The following is a 10,492-nucleotide window of genomic DNA, read 5'->3' as shown; positions in this document are numbered from 1 at the left end:
GCTGCAGCGACTCTCCGGGCCACCCTAGAGGAGAAGGTGACGCAGCTGGAGGCCATGCTGAAGAAGCTTCAAGATGACCTGCAAAAGGTGCTTTGACTTCTATGAATGTTACTCTCTGGTGACAGTATTTTGTAGCTCCAACTAAAAGAGTCAGCAGGTAGGGGAACGTATTTCTTTTTGCGCAGCTTCTGTCGCTTGGAGCGAGAAGATTTCTGCGTGCCGAAGCAGCTGCTGTAGAAATCCTGCTGTCCACGAAACCACTTCAGGGCCCCTGCTGACTCGCTGTAGAGATGTATTAAATTATAAAAACAAAACAAAAAAGAAAACACTTTAAAAGATGTTTATTTATTTATTATTTTGTGTACAGAAACGTTCCTGATTTTTTTTGTAATTTCCCCCGTATTCTGCTACTTTACATGTATTTATGGGAACTCCTGCTGTTTTTTTTTTCCAGTACTTTCTTCTCTGCACATTCCACCAAACATGAGTCTGTGCTGCTCTGTTGATCTTTCTTGTTGATGCCTCAGAAAACTGTATGAGATTGAACTCAAAGGCTTCCTTTTGGACACAAGATCCAGCTGCCTAAGAAACATAATTTCAACACAAATGTCCACTTTTTTAAACAAAAGACAAACAAACTAAAAAAAAAATTAAAAAAATGTGGCTTACTCAGCAAATGGAGCTGCCTCGGTCAGCCACACACACACAAGTGGCCCCTTGCTGTTGAAGTTATTTTGCCAATACTCTGTCTCTGTGTATGTCTTTGTCTGTATGATGCATGTAATTTCTCCGAATTCAATTCTATTTTGATGAGGGACTGCAACTTATGAATAATTTTTCACTATTTACTAAAACAATGGCTGTTTTACTGAACCAATCAACCAACTCTTTTACCTCTCAATAATAATTACAAGCAAACACACCCAAAACATTACATAATTTATAAGGAAGTTTAATGTACAAATCTTGACTCTTATTGATTTCATTTTACTGACCTTTTCTTTTGTTTCTGAACATGTGAGAAAGCCCGCTGTGTCAAATGTAATTTTTTTTTAATGATGCAAAGATTTCAAAACACCAAAACAATGTTTCTAATTTTTTTAAACAAAATAGTTGGTCATTCTTGAATAACACATCATTACACAAAAGTGCCGAGGCATTCTGTTATTCTTTATATTTTTCGCTGGCCCCGTTTATCTTTTTTATTGTGTTTGAGCATATGTCTTCGGGCTTTTGAGAGTTGTTTTTTTGGACTTTGCTTTTTCCTTCATTTTTACCCCACCAATCGCACATAACATTTCAATTGAATAGAAAAATAAACTGCCTTAGGTCAAAGTGCTCCCGAATTGCCTCCCAAGCCATTTAACAGTGTAACATTTATAATTTAATGGCCAGGCCACAGAAGATTTTTTTTTTGTACGTGATGAAATATTACACAGCATGATCACTGCAGCTCTCAGATTCCATGCATTCAGCCCATTTGCACCACAGTGACAGCATTTATGCTACCGCTACTCAAATAAAGGAGCAATAATAATATTACTTAACGTCATGCAAAACTATGCAGGTGCTCAGTCTGTGCTGATGAGATTTACTGGCTTCAGGATGCTGGCTGCTTGAAACTGAAAATGAAACTGACAGCGTGACCTACTTTATGGTTAGTTCAGCTAAAAACGATCTGACCAGTAGGGACACTCAGAGCATTGAATTTTCAGTCCAGCATCGCCAGTAGATCCTTAAAATGAAATAAGACAATTACAACCTGGCATAGTAATATATCCTGTCCTGATGCAGCAGATCATTGTGACTTTTACAATCCTGATTCCCGTACATACACACTACTAGAACTGGGAGTGGATTGGAAGCAACGCAGTTTTTTCAAAGACATAACAGGACTTGTTCTACGAAATCCCCTTCATTTCCTCATCCGTAGACGTGGATCAAACATCTGCTTCAATACACCATCACAGCAGTCCACTTCTTGATGACTTCAAAAATATTTTCTTCTCTGTTTAACCTCTAACCTACTGAATTCTTTCTCTGTTATATAAAAAATATATATAACAGATACACATTTTGTGGTTTACAATTAAATCACCAAAGTTAGGTATAATTAGGCATAATTCAGAACCCTACCGTTGAGTTATCTGTTGGTGATTCAGCAAAATCAGCATAGTCTGATGGATAAAAAGCCAAAGTGACTCCTTCAAAGAGTTGGCTGAAAACTTCACGTACAGTAAGTGGTCAACTGAAGGATCAAGCATCCTTCAGGTCCTGTATTTGGTCTTTGCTGCAGTTTCTCCTGCTGTAAATAGTTTTTTTTTTTTTGTCTGACACGTCATGTCTTGTCCTCTATGTGTCTATTTGCCTCATTTTTAAAGGACATGCTGCATATGTTTTGGTCAGGCAATAGGGCTGAGCTAAAAAGGCATGATAAAAGGCAGCTAAAGTCAAAAGAACAATTTAAATGGCATTCAAAAAGCCTGGAGAACTGTTGATTCAGTCGACTGTAAATGATTACAGGGATCTCGCCTTCCTGCAAGTGAAATATGAACAAATGAGTGTTTATTTTTTTAACTTGGACAGTGTTATGTGAGTTCATTTTAAACCTGATGCCAGCTGCCTACTTCATTGACGCTGAAATAAACACAACAACAACAAAAAAACTTGTCCAATTTGGGAATAACTTATGAAAGTACCTAGCAGCAATGTAACTTGATTTATAGTTAGGGGTTTGAGATGGAAGCAATGTGATGAGTGAAATGTTATCAGGGGGAATCTTTATTGGTCTAGCACAAAAAGAGATTTAGAAGCAATTAAAATTCAAGTGATTATGCTTATTAAAACCACAGTCTGCACCATTACTCATTGCAAGGATCATTGTAATAATAATTTGTGCTTTTTCAAAAGACTAATCCCCTCTTTGAGATGTTTCCATGTCACAACCACAAACTTTGTTGTGTTGTTATTGACTGACGCAAAATGCAGAATAGTTGTGAAAGTAGAGCAAAATAATACACGATTTTCTGAATTGTTTCTATAAATTCAAATCTGAAAAGTATAGCATACGTTTGTATTCGACCTCCTCGACTGAAATAGCCTTAAAATAAAGATGTGGTGCGTAATTTAATCTCAGTATCCCTACAGTTGTTCAGTGAAGGTCTCAGAGGTTTTGTAGAAAAGATTAATGAAGAAACAGAATCACAAAGACCAGGGAACAAGTCAAGGCAAGTTTATTTCTAAGGCACTTTTCAGTAACAAGACGATTCAAAGGGCTGTGGCAGGCAGGTCAGGGAAGTTCCTGAGAAGATTAAAGCAGGATTAGGTGAGAAAAACAATTTTTTTTAACATCTCCCAGAACACCGACCAAGACGTGGTCATCCGCCTAAACCGCGAGGAGAGCATTAATCAGGGCGCAGCTAGGAGCCCAGTGGCAACTCTGGAGGAGCTGCTGAGATCCATGGCTCGGGTGCAAAACCCTGTTGAATTGACAGCCGGTTCAAGAGTATGAAGTCCAAGTGGGTATGAGTATTATTGCATTCCCAAAGGTTTGGCATCAAGTTCAAAATGAATAGAAATGATCATCTTTTTTTTCCCAGTTTTAACATTTTAGAGTATAATATATATTATATTAAATTGATGTTCTGTTTTTATTTACCTTTTACACAGTGGGCAAACAAGGTTTGTATGGTTAACTTCTCAAATGCGATGAGTTGCTGCTTTTCTCTGTTTTGCAACAACAGAATCAATCCAAACATCACTTTGGGACTCTGGAAACGTTTTTGATTGTGCTTACATGCTACCCTTTTTTTCCTTCCTGTAATCAGTTTTGGCATCTGATGAATGCAAAGTCATAATTTAGAACTGTTCAATCATGAAAATACTCATTAGTTGCAGCCCTACACACACTTTGACTGATAAGGTGCTTGCTCATTTGACCGTCAGCCCTTAAAAGAACTGATTCAAATAAACAATATGCAACAGTAAAAATCAGCAAACGCTTGGTTGTTTTCGCCTGATTGCTCCAATCAAAACCAAATCTCCTCTGTCAGAGAACTGATCGGATCACCTTATTGGGGTTCTGGACTGCGAGTGTGTTCCCTCTCGCTGCTGTGCGTCTCTGCTCTGCCTGTCGCGTCTCTTGTTTTTTTTGCGCACGCCCGCGAGCTTCCTTCGAGCCATCACTGTACCTGTCGCACCCACCCCCCACCCCACCCCAAAAAACCCAAACCCACCCACCCACCTCTCGTTCCTGCCACAGCAATCTGAGCGACAGCTTCTGTTTTCTGTTGTGTGCCGATGTTTTTCAGGAGAAAGAGGACAAGGCGGTGCTGCAGGCCGAGGTGCAGAGCCTCAGGCAGAACAACCAGCGGCTGCAGGAGGAGTCGCAGAGCACAGTCGCCCGCCTCATCAAAGTCACTGAGCTGCTGTGTAACGTCAACAAGCCCTGTTAGGTCCCCCCCCCATACCGTCCCCACCCCCCCACCTCTCGATGCTTGATGATGCAAATCCTGCAGAGCGCCTCGATGCTCGACACCGTTCTTTGATCATGTATAGATAGGTGCAAAAAGTAAACACACACACAGGCAAGAGTGGTCCTGCCTGATGGTGAGGAAGTATGCAAAAGAAAAAAAAAAACATAACTTGTAGACTGACTTGCACAGGCTGCTGTGAAGCGTGTGTGCGTGTGTGTGTGCGTGTGTGTGCGTGCCTGTGTCCCTTGCTTCAAATACTTGACAAGCTCTGCTAAGTAGCACTTACATAAGAGGTTTGAATTAAGACGGCGAGACACTGTATAGCATGTTTTTGTGGTGTCTAATGGAAAATGACCAAAAGTGTACAAAGCATAGTAAGAAGTATCAGCAGTAATATATGTGAACCGTAGTATCGCTATGTTTCCTGGCATACATGTAGTTGCAGTGTCTTTGCAGTGTGGTTTCTGCGGCGGCACTGGCGGGAGGGTTGGCCCGAAAAATTAAAGCGCGAGAAAAAAATAAATAAAAAAATGCGACCATTGCGAGTCTGCAGGCGGCCTTCTGCTTAAAAAGATTTAATACTGCTCAGCGACTGGCCTCAGAGCGAGGTCCGTTATGTAAGGACACCACCCTCAATCTTCACTTCTCAGTAGTACTGTATGTAAGTAATTCTGTTTTTAGGAATAAACAATTTTAAAAAAAGGCAGGGGGAAGGGACTGGTAACTGAAAAAAAGTAAAAAAAACAAAAAACTTGATTGTTTCTTCTGGGTTCATGTTTTGAAAAAAAAAACGGCATAGAGAGGAACTTGAAAAGGGTTGTAATACCTCTCCTGAAGACTCACACTCTGGCAGGAACGAACTGCTTCAGCCTCCTTTCATGACTGCCTGTAGCTGTTTATCTTCTAACCTCACTGTTGTAGCAGCCATAACTGTAGAAGATCTCCTCCTGCCGGTCTGAACTGCAGCTGTTATTCTTCAGCCGGCAAAAATAGCTTTAGGTGGGAGAATGAATCACCTGGAACTGATGGTAAAATGCAGAATATTGTATTTAAGACCTATTTTTTTTTTTTTTTTTGATAGACGTAACTGTTTGGATAATTGTTTGCTTTAGCTTAAGAGTGCCAGCGGTAGATAGAAATTCCTTCTTCCATCTTATTTAGAGATGCACCGAAAAAGACGCACAATCAAAGGAGTTTCATTTTGACCCACCTTGACTGGTGGCCAGACAGTCAAAGCCTCAGAAATCCAACATTTTTTTTCAACCAGTGAACACAACTAAGCGCTAACAGATCACAGGAGCAACAACACTCTTCAGTATGGAAGTTGCAAATGATATTAAAAAAAAGAAGAGATTTTTAGTAGTCAGGGTGCAGAGGGAAGTTGTTTGACAGGAAACAAGATTTTCAATGGAAGCCTGCCAGCTGTTCATTAAGACTGCTAAAGCAGAGCAACACTTTAGTTGGTTCTTGCATTTCACACCACAACCATTCCATACATTTGCAGATTATCTTTTATTTTCAAACACAACTGTTTTGGGTACAAAAATGAGCTAATTGCCATTGCACACGTTTGTTATTTGTTTCATTATTTTGAGCTTTCAAATGGTCTGTCGTGGAATAAGCTGGATTTTGAAATGTTGGCAGCATTTGGAAATTTCAGGCTTCCATCTAGGGCTATGATTCTCAAACTAAAAAGTTCTGGTGGCTATCTAGGCTATGTCCAATTTACCTTTTGAGAACTTGGAGCTTAGAATGACAATAAATTATGTTACAGTTCCAACTTAAAAAAAATTATAACCAGTCCTACTACAATAGAAAAAATAAATAAAAATTAATTTATTCATAATATCAGAGGTGCAAATAAACGTTTTTTTGAACTGTGGTCATCAGTAAGCCGTAGGCTATGTGGAAGGCAGCCATTTTGTATTCAGACTGTCTGTTCGTTTTTCCAACATGAAATTCAGAAATTTTAACCCCTAAGTGAAAAAGGACCACTTTGATCAGCAGACTTAAACATTGTTGCGTCATCTTCCAGCAGTACAATGGACCTATCAGAAAGCAGGAAAGCAACAATTGACGCAGCTACCATAAGAGCTAGTAGAGCTTCCTGCAATGCCTTACAGTAAAGTGAAAGCTTTAATGCGAGGCCCAACCTGATCTACAGGGCTAGTTTTACTTAACCTCTGACTTTTTGCACCTCCACTGGATGTTGGTGTGACTCGCTCGGCTCCATTGCTGCTCATTACGCACATGCGCGGTATCGCACTTCCGATAACAAGGTCTTGTTATAGTGAATATACACAAAAGCACTTTGTTTACTAAGAAATAGAGCCAAAACGGTGTAAAACAAAGAAATGAAACATAATGAGCCAACAGGACATGATTATTTAATCGGAAAACATTTGTATGCAACCAGAGTGAGCTACTCCTGTAGAAATGTATAAAGTCACAGTACGTGACTGGGCACCTTTAAGAACCACAGCTCAAGGGCTTGTGTTCACCTTTGCGCTCACAAGATGCTAAAACATTTTAAATGTCAACACAAATTGTTTTAAAATCCTATTTCAAAATGACTCACACACAGTTGTACATTACCACTGCTCCTAAAAGAGAATAAGATTTAAGTAGGCCTAATGCTAGCCATGCTAACTATGCTAACTACTAACACGTGATTTTAATGACCGAAATATTAAATGACTTCTCTTTCACACACACAGTGGGACATTTCTTCTAAGCCAAATAATTGAAGACTGCTCAAAACACAAAGGCTTGAAGACGAGGAATACTGTAGCTTAGTAATGTTAGCCGTGCTAACCTTGCTAATTGCCAAAACAGCCTAAGATGGGAAACAAAGTTTTAAATGTCCTTTTCTCGGCTCGCCAAATTGGTATCCCCATTTCATACGCACTGACGTTTAGTCTTCTCATACTTTTATTTCCTGTCAATGCAGGCTAAAACAATAATGATGTATCTGTTATGTTATTTTTTATTTTTTGTAGGTTTTGAATTTTTGACAATACTAAAGATTAACGGTCATAGAAAATGTCAAATCTGACGTCCAATTTAATTGTATTTTTTTTATATATATATTTTTGGCCAACTTTGTACTAAACTCTCATTTAAGTTCTGATACACATTTGGGTCAGTTGAATCTTTAAAAGGAATCAAACTAACTCTGAGTGACCCCCTGCTGGATGTTGTTTACTGAGTCATACGACAACGTCTCTTTACAGCAGACAAGGAGTTGACCATAGAAACTGATGGTTTGTCAAAGAGGTACTAAACATCCCTTTGGCAGGTACAAATTGGCTGCAAAATGTTATCCAATAGACGGTCAGCATTTTGTACACAAAAAAAGTTGGGTACTGAGCAAACGATACCGTAAAGGTATGAAATGCCGAATTGACTAGCAGCTCCGCTCATAGCAGGGAAGCTAAAGGTAGTTATTCTTTTTTTTTAATCCTATTCCTATATCTTCTTGTATTATAGTTATTGAAGGGAAATTGGAATTGGTGAAATTTGGCAAATTGGCCATATATTTGTGATCGGTGCATCTCTAACCTCTGCTTGTGTGCTTAGGTGTCATTTTTTTGCACTTTTTCTTTTGTCAGTTTAACACTGGACATGTCACACGCTGTACTTCATGCAACCTACCTATGGTTATGTCTTGCTCAACTAAAGGTGCGTATAGGAGGAGTTGGACGGCCCATCAGTGCCAACAACAACCCCGAAATAAAAAAAAACAACTGACCACAAACTGATCACGAAGGACAAACTCTGAACTCTCACACAAAACACACAAGAAAGCGATGCCAAACATCACTCAAGACTGCTGTTTGCTTTTTTTTTTTTTTCTTGTACAAACTTCTTCCTGTAATTTTGTTTTAGAGTCACTGTGAATAACCGGTACCAGCATAATGAAGAGTTAATTAGGAATCTAAACATTTACGCAAAGATAATGCTGAACTGTTCCAGGTCGGTGCACTGGGCATGCTCTCCTCTTTGCAGGACGATTGGTGTTAATCAAAGGGAGAGACGTACAAGGGAGAAGACCTGTTTTACTGTGTCTTGCATATTTATTTAGATTGTAGGAGACTGGTCGAGCATGACAACGTGCCAAGCGACTTCCAAGCCTCCCCCGCTGTATGTTTGTATGTATAAAAATGTAACGTATTAATAATAATGCAAATGTGGGCTTTCTTGTAGATGTTCAAACTGGATTGAAAGTGTAAAGAATGAAAATGTGAACTATGGTGGGGAAAGAAAGGTGGGCGGAGTTAAACGTTTTGCTTTACTTTTCTAGACAATAAATTACTATGATGTAAAATGAGGTGATAATTCCTGAAAAAAAATAATGTAATTATAAGTGATGATATTATTCTGGAATTGACTTATTTCACATATTGAATAAGGACATCAGGTATGCCTTAATGAGTGGATTTTCTCTTTCAGACTGGAGGGTCATGCTGGTGTAATGTGAAAGCTTACTCTTGACTTTGTGCCTACCTGAAAATGTAATGTGTGTCAATCGAGTTCAGTATTATTATTTTTTTTATTTTATTATAATGACAGGGTTTGTTTTTCGTTTTCTTGGTAATTTGTTTTATCCTTTTTACATTCGGTTGCACTTGAGTTTGTATAATTATTATTATAATTTGAATTTGATTTTCTTTGGCAAAGGAAGATTTCTTACAAGACCATCACATCTGGTCTTTCATCTGCTGAGCGAGGAAACGTCATGTGGCGCAACGTGATCTGAAGATCAAGTAATAACAGATTTTCACCATTAATCCTAAGCTTCGCTGAAGGTTTGCAGCTCAGATTGTTTAAAGAATAAAACAAATAGTTGATTTTTTTTTTTAGTGAATTCAAAGGAAATGGTGCTGGAAATGATGGATGTTTCAGGTTTGAGTGGAAATGAATGGGTTGAGCTTCCATAAAAAGGAGTTATTTTTTAGGTATTTAAATGTTTCTGTATGAGCTGTCTATGGAAATAAAATAAATAAAAATAAATAAATGAAACCAGGGGAAAAAGGTGAGAGAAGGAATCAACGGTAATTTGGGCCACACATGCTCGCTCTTGAAGTAAGTTGGAAGTGCAGCGGTTTAAATCTGGTCACATGTAGAGTCTATACAGATGTTTGACAAATACCCCCAAAGCAGATTATACTAAGACATTTGTTTAGCTGACTGTGAAATATGATGGAGTGATTGTGGAGAATTTTTCTCATTCTTAGGTTAGTTTATATAAAAAAAAAATAGTAGGCTTGGAATTTCTTCATCTAAGTAAAAATAAAAAATACATTTAATGACAGGTGGTTTTACCTCCAGAACTTAACATCATACTGTACATGTAATTTAAATCTATAGTTTTCACCCTGTGGCTCTGTTTACTTTTGATGAAGCAGAGATGAATTAAAACACAAGTTTAAACATCCACTCATACTGATTTGATTTCATTTTTGAGTTTGAATCTGATCCCTTCGGACCGACGCTGCAAATTCAGATGTGACCTTTTTTACGAGTTTAGGGAGGAGCTGAAGGAATTCATCCAGACGTCACGCCTCGGGCTGGTCTCCAGTCGGTGAAGGTAAAACAGAACTGAAAGCAGCCTTAAACATCTGATAGCAACAAGATGAAGGGTGTCAGAGGTCGCGGCTTAATCCGATTTGCTGAGAAGAATAGAACAAAAGAGTGAGTGGATGGCGCAGAAGAAGGAAACAAATGAATTATATATAAACTCACACAGAGCCAGCTCTGAGTGTGTGACCTTAACACAAAATAGGAAAATATTGCATTTGATTTGCATGTTTTAGTAGATTTAGAAAAACAGATCTGGTAATATGTAGTCACGAATCAGTATGGGGTTCCCACTATATGATAACCAGGGCATCAGGGTATTTACACTAAGAAACAAAACAAAAATGTGTATGATTTGTTGTTGTTTTTTTTGTTTTAAAAAGAAGGAAACAGTTATTATAGTTATAAAGATTTGTTTCTTATTTGGTGAATTTATT

At 38.4% G+C, this 10,492-nt stretch overlaps 1 long non-coding RNA gene across 1 annotated transcript; it reads left to right on the top strand.

Moving 5' to 3' along the window:
• The first annotated feature begins 15 nt into the window (after positions 1–15).
• LOC118561924 lies at positions 16–6,962 on the top strand. Its single transcript, XR_004930371.1, has 2 exons — positions 16–87; positions 4,311–6,962. It is a non-coding gene; the product is annotated as an uncharacterized LOC118561924 (long non-coding RNA).
• Positions 6,963–10,492: the final 3,530 nt, after the last annotated feature.

The sequence above is a fragment of the Fundulus heteroclitus genome, unplaced genomic scaffold, assembly GCF_011125445.2.
Source record: "Fundulus heteroclitus isolate FHET01 unplaced genomic scaffold, MU-UCD_Fhet_4.1 scaffold_753, whole genome shotgun sequence".
Lineage (NCBI taxonomy): Eukaryota > Metazoa > Chordata > Actinopteri > Cyprinodontiformes > Fundulidae > Fundulus > Fundulus heteroclitus.
The sequence above is the reverse complement of the archived record's forward strand: the minus strand, read 5'-3'. Positions and strand labels throughout refer to the sequence as shown.